This window comes from Dioscorea cayenensis, chromosome 1 (genome assembly GCF_009730915.1).
Source record: "Dioscorea cayenensis subsp. rotundata cultivar TDr96_F1 chromosome 1, TDr96_F1_v2_PseudoChromosome.rev07_lg8_w22 25.fasta, whole genome shotgun sequence".
NCBI lineage: Eukaryota > Viridiplantae > Streptophyta > Magnoliopsida > Dioscoreales > Dioscoreaceae > Dioscorea > Dioscorea cayenensis.
Window position 1 is genome coordinate 23,366,314 of NC_052471.1, and position 6,988 is coordinate 23,373,301.

At 42.0% G+C, this 6,988-nt stretch overlaps 1 non-coding gene across 1 annotated transcript; it reads left to right on the forward strand.

Moving 5' to 3' along the window:
• The first annotated feature begins 2,328 nt into the window (after positions 1-2,328).
• Positions 2,329-2,435, forward strand: LOC120266672. Its single transcript, XR_005538230.1, has one exon. It is a non-coding gene; the product is annotated as a small nucleolar RNA R71 (small nucleolar RNA).
• The last annotated feature ends 4,553 nt before the right edge of the window (positions 2,436-6,988 follow it).

Below are 6,988 nucleotides of genomic sequence, written 5' to 3' on the forward strand. Positions count from 1 at the left end.
TCTGGATGAGCTCGCAATACAAAACCACGGGTGTGTGTATATAACCCCCCGTGTATTTTATTTGGATGCCTTAGAAAACTCCGCAGGCTCTGCAGAAAATTTTTGAACATGTATACACACTCAGAGCATGCCCTAATATGCAACTATACTAGTGAGAAACATGATAGAAAGCTCAAACGACCAAAACTTCTCAAATTCACATGAAAACACACGGTGAAATTACAAGTCCACAAGAAAATCATAGCAAAAGCATCTACAACTTAAGACACCAACACTCAACAATTTATTCAAGCAAACACTAAGCTACCAAATTAAGAAAACAGTAACCACTTGGGTTGACTCCCAAGAAGCGCTTGTTTAACGTCACTTAGCTTGACGTACCTTGTCTTACCTCACGAGGGCTAATAGATGAAGGTTGCCCTCTTACCCATGGCCTGGAAACATGATGAGCAAAGTCTCCTGAAGGTAGAGGGGGAATTGTCAGGCTTAGAACCACCTAGCAATGATTCGTCCAATTTGTTCAATTCGCGCACATCTCTAACAGCCTTGGAGCATTTTCGGTGGCGTCTCCTAGCCCTCTTTATCTTTCGGAGCACCTTCTTCATGATCCCCAGGGTAGATGGTACTTCTTGCATCTAACCAAGCATCATGATTCCTTCATTGTCCACCTCTTGGTCAAACATATCCTCGTACAGCTCCAGATTAAACATTTCCTGCATATACTCATCAATAATCTCATCAGTAGTGTCTAGAAAATACAAAGTATCATCGAAATCAAGAGAATGCCACATGGCTTCAGCAAGGCGGTATGTGAGCTTTTCATCTCCAACTCTCAATGTTAACTCTCTGCCGTCCATGCCAATCAATGCTTTGGAAGTCCGCAAGAACAGCCTCCTAAGTATCAAGGGTACATCTGCATCCTCAACGACATCTAGCATTACAAAGTCTACAGGAAATATGTACTTGTCCACCTTGACAAGCACGTCTTCAATGATACCCCTCGGATGTCTCACTGTTCCATCCGCCAATTGCAAAGTTATCCGAGTGGGCCTAGGCTCTCCCAAGCCTAGCTTCTGAAATAAGGTGTATGGCATGACGTTGATACTGGCCCCTGAGTCTGCCAATGCCATTTCTTCACCCAAATTACCAATGTTACACGGAATGATGAAACTTCCCCGGTCTTTCTTCTTAGTCAGCATATTCTTTTATAACACCACCGAGCAAGAAGCATCTAAGATCACTGAAGCACTGTCCTCCAACTTCCTCTTGTTGGTCAACAATCTTTCAAAAATTTTGCATACTTAGCCATTTGAGCCAATGCCTCAACAAAAGGAATATTGATGTGGAGTTGTTTAAACAAACTCAGGAACTTCTTGTACTGTTCATCCCCTTGGTCATTCTTTAATCTAGAGGGATAAGGGATTCTTGGCTTGAAAGGTGGGGGTGGTACCTCATTCTCTTTGCTTGCTCTCTTCTCAACCTTTATAACCTCGGGTGCGTGTTCATTGGGCTTCTCATTCAGAAGCTTACCCTCAACCCCACGACCACTTCTCAAAGTGATCACCTTCACATGCTCTCTAGGGTTGGTCTCTGTGTTACTCGGCAAGCTTCCTTGTGGCCTTTCCGATAAGGACTTCGCAATCTGCCCTACTTGATTTTCAAGATTATGCAAAGAGGCGGTGTGGTTGCAAAGTGTAGCCTTAACTGATTGGAACCTTGTATCAGATGATTGTACAAACCTAGTATCAGATGATTTTCAAGATTATCCAAATCGTTCATCCAGGTCTCCAAACCTAAAACTCTATTTTCCATGTTTGGGGCTTGCTGTTGTTGTTGGAAACCCGGTGGCCCATGGCCTTTGTGGACCTTGGTTACTCCATGACAAATTGGGATGACTTTTCCAACCCGGATTGTAGGTGTTGCTGTATGGGTTTCCTTGATTCCTCATAGCATTACCTACAAAATCGGCATTCTCAACCAAAGATGCATCAGGAATAGAGATCAGGCAATCAGAGGGAACATATCCTCCACCACACCAGGTGCAAGTAGTCATGGCCACCACTGTATTCGAAGTTAGGAGATCTAACTTCTACTCAATGATTCCACTTGAGCCGCCAATGAGGTTACTGCATATATTTCATGGAGGCAGGCACCTTTTTCTTCTTCCTAGCATTCCATTGGTAGCTGTTTAACCCCATTTCTTCAATTAGTCGATGTGCCTCACCGGGGGTCTCGCTTCCTAAGGTACCTTCTGCTGCCGCATCCAAGAGCTTCCTTGTACTTAGATTTAAACCGTTGTAAAAGGTCTGAACAATCATCCACTACGGGAATACATGTTGCGGGCACTTTCTCAGGAGCTCCTTAAAGCTTTCCCACGTCTCAAATAAAGACTCCAATTCTAATTGTACAAAGGATGAGATCTCATTCCTAAGCTTTGCAGATTTTCCAGGAGGGAAATAATGGGAAAGAAAAGCTTCTACCATCTCCTCCCATGTGGTAATTGATGCTCTAAGTAATGAGTGTAGCAACTGCTTCTCTCTCCCTTTCAAGGAAAATGGGAAGCTCTCAACTTGATGGCATCATTAGTTACTCTGTTTATCTTAAGCATTTCGCACACCCCGAGAAAGTTCTCTATACGACTGTTTGGATCCTCATCGGCCAAACCATTAAATTATGTGGATTGCTGCAGCATGTGGATGAATGCCATCTTCAGTTCAAAGTTCTGAGCTGTAATCGGGGGACGCACAATGCTCAATTGCATCCCCAATACTGAAGGTCTGGCATAATCGGATAATGTCCACCGGTGCTCATTCTGTTCTGCCATGGTTTCTAATTCTTTACTTCTAATTCAGCTAAATTAGACTGTTCTTGCACAAGTTCCTTCCCTTTTCTTCTAAGTGTACATTCGAGCTCGGGATCTCCTTCAATCAATACCGAAGGGTTCCCTCAGGTGATAACCTGGAGTTGCACCAAAAGAAAGAAAACAAAATCAGAACGATGATAGAAAAGAAGATATGAAATAGAATGAATGAATAGCTAAGAAAACAAAATATAAATAGTGAAAGATGAATAGTGATAAGTGTGACAAAATATGAATAGTCATAAGTGTGACAAAATATGAAATAACCAAAATAAAAGCAAAAAGATAGAGAGCACAAGTAAAAGAGAAGGTAAGATAATCGGTAAAGATGGGGTACCCGGATATTGATCCGCCTGGGACAATCGTTTCAAGTGCAAGAACCCTCTATTATACTTCCTAATTGATGCAATAATGAGTCGTGGAAATCCTTAATTACATGATCCCCAATCTAATGTCAACCATGCCTAACTCTATACATGTCCCGGAGGAGAGATTGAATAACCTCTCAACCTCGCACTCGGATAAAATTGCAACGTGCTCTAGGAATTCAAAGTGATAAACCCTATTCCTATGTATAGACCAAACCCTTTGGTCCAGGTGGAAGGTCCCTAGCACAATTAAGCCCTAGGTGCTAAAATCACTTCAGCGCTTCACTTTATTACACTCAAGACTAAGCCCCATCGGAAGGTCATCCCTTAGCCCATTCACTCTACTATGGCAGCAAAGAACTCTTGAAACTTGGGAGTAGGATAAATCACACCGGAGGGGAAAGGGGACGCTCCGCTACCTCTCAACTCACCCTCTCAACCCTCTCCAATCTAGCATTGTCTAACTCTCATGGTGTGTCACTCACTCACAAGAGTTACCAATAAGAACTCTCAACCCTAGTGTCACTCTAGGGGAGTATTCATACAATCAAGTCTCCAAGATTAGAACTCACAATAAACATTAATTAATTGAAAGCATAATAAAGAAATTCAATGAAACGAATACATCCTAGGGTTCACAAATACCCAAGTACCCACTAGGGGTTTATCTATCCATGGAGCTAGATACAATCAATGAAATCAAATGTAAAAACAAAGCATCCATAGAAAACCCCCTCGTTAGTCATGGTGATGGTCTTGTGGAGAGTCCTCTACTCGTCGCAAGGGTCCCTTTGTCCGGCCTAAGATACACCTCGCCTGATCATTGCCGACAAAAGCTCTCCCATTAACGTTCTTCCAAACAGTGGAGGATGTCAAAGCCATAGAACCTCTCCAAGGCCCTAGCCAATACCTCTCAAAACTTTAGACGCCACCCTCTCTCAAGTTGGGGAAAAGATTGAGAAAAGAATGCTGAAATCGGGGCTAAAATCGGCTTTTAAAGGGCTGGAATCGAGAATCGACATGCCCATGTGGGCGTCCCTGTGGATTTTTCACACTGGCGTGTGGAATTTCCACAAGCCTGTGTGGATTCTCTGTTTTCTGATTTTCTCGGGCGGCTGTAAACAGTGATGCTGCTGTATTTTTGCTACAACGTTTTCTACAATACCCTGCTACAGTACTGGCCTGAAATACTCCTGAATCTATAGTTTCATCGTGGTAACGCAAATGGGCACGCATTTACGTTGTGGATCGCCTTGCTTTTTTAATAACGGACATATTGGTGGAGATCTTGTTCTATATGCACAAGTCGGAATACTTGAATGTGACTGCCCTTATACCCCTCCAAATAGTTATGCTAACCCGAGTACGAGGAGGTTGGCACACATTCCTGCATCTGGAACCTTACCTATGTCTTCGTGTTTGAACCTTAGCAATATTTCCTCCAAATTAGCGTATTACGACCCATATTGGCTTCTTTCTCTCATAATTAGCCTCACAACCCTACCAGCATGAAAGTAACATAAATACACCCATATTAGCATTAAAACCCGAGAAAAGTAATGCTCAACACAAGGAAAGAGCACTTCGTATTCTTATCGCACAAGCACTTATTAAAGAGAGAGAGAGAGCTATAGGGCAAGAACTGGGCCATGTGGCCCCCATGCGGCCCCCATGCGGGGGGCCGTATACCCGAGAAAGCTTCTCAGGTGTTCTAAATGGGGGCAGACGACCCCATGCAGCCGTATGGTGGCCGCATGGGGCAGAGTTGAGGCTCTGTATGGTGCCTCAAATGGCATAGACGGCCTCCATACGTGTTGTGGATGGCCATATGACTACAATTTGCTCACTAAACCCCGAAGTCCTACTCTGAATGATGAAATAATGATATGGAAATCTTTAAAACTTCTCCAAAAATGAATGAAATGAATAAAACCATGATCTAGCGCATGAATTGACACTACAATACGAGTTTCTCAAGAAGGGCATGATTACACCACAATAAAATCGATGAAAGCAATGTGCAATGTGTGTGAGCATGAACTTATTCAAAAAACAAACAAACCTAAGAAATTCGAAAATAGAGATGAACTAAGACCTAGAAAACAAAAAATGCAAGAGAATACCCCCGAATGCATGGGTTGATACCCAAGAAGCGCTTGTTTAACGTCACGAGCTTGACGTACCTTATTACTTACCTCACGAGGGTTCAAAAAGTTTGACGCCACCCCCAATTGCCTTCGGAGTGTTGTTTCTTCTCGGCAAATTCAATGACAACAATGAAAAGACTTCGAATTGTTCATGCGTAGAGAGGGGTAAAAAATATACCTTCCCTCCTTGAGGTGTGGGATGATGAGGCTTGGTACCTTTCTTTTTTCTCCCATGAATTTCCCTCCACATTTTCTTCAACATTTATTCCTTTTTTAATTTTTCTTTAGCATTGGTACATGTCGCCTTCTCATTTGGTTGCTTTAAGTTGTGAATTTGAGGATGGTAGTGGGCTTCTTCTTGTTTTTCATTCTCTAAGTCTCCCAAATACTCATCCAAAGGATTTATCGAGAGCACCTCCTACACACAATTAGAAATTAACCTCTCAGTTTCATCAATGAAGTAAAGTGTGTCATCATGGTCTAAAGAGTGTTTCATGGCAGCTGATAAAGTGTACACCACTTCCTCTTCTCCGACTCTCAACGTTAATTTCCCTCCTTTTAAATCAATTAGGGCACCCGAGGTGCTAAGGAATGGTCGGCGAAGAACCAATGGTATCTCCACATCCTCATCGATATCCATGATGACAAAATCCACAAGAAAGTTAAATTTGTCCACTCGCATAATCACATCTTCAACAATCCCAAGAGGTTTTCTTATTGATCGATCTGCCAATTGTAAAGTCATCCTCATGTGCCTTAACTCATCCAAGCCTAAATTCAAATTCATTTTGTAGGGCATGACATTTATGCTAGCCCCCGAATCTTCTAGAGCATTTTCTTGGATTCCTCCTTCAAGCATGAATGGGATTATGAAGCTTCCCGGATCCTTCACCCTTTGTGGGAGCTTCCTTTTTATAATGGGCGAGCAATTCCCAGTGAGTGCAACCTTGCCTTCTTCCTCCAATTTTCTCTTATTTGTAAGGAGCTCTTTTGAAAACATGGCATATTTAGGCATTTTGGTTAATACTTCAACTATCAAAATGTTTAGTTGAAGTTGTTTGACAATGTTGATGAATCTTTTAAATTGAACATCCTCCTTGTCTTGCTTCAGACTGGCTGGATAAGGGATTTGGAGGCTTGTATTGGCATGATTTTGACGGTCATTGTTTTTGGGGCTTATCATTTTTTCCCTGATTGTTTTCTTCAATGGTTTTTTCAGCTAACTTAGGGTTTTCCTCAAAGGCTACCTGATAAGTGCTTGAGTAGACATATTTTTATATATGTTTTACATGCATTGAGCATCATTTTTACTGTGGTTTATGTCTCATATTGTGTATTTGGTGTTCTTTTATGCATATAGGTTGTGAATGACTTGAAGAGTAAAAAGGAAGCAAAGATAGGCTATAAAGACACAATGTTGGGAGTTCTTGTTCAATTCAATGACCAAGACACGAGAGGAGTTTATAAACGTGGAGATGTGTGCCAACTTCCAAGAAGATTCAAGTCAATTCACTAGTTGGAAGGGCACAAAGGCAGCCACATCTTCATGTTTCTTCTCTTTGTGAAGATTGCAAGACCTCTCAAAGATACATCGATGAAGAAAAGTTTTATAG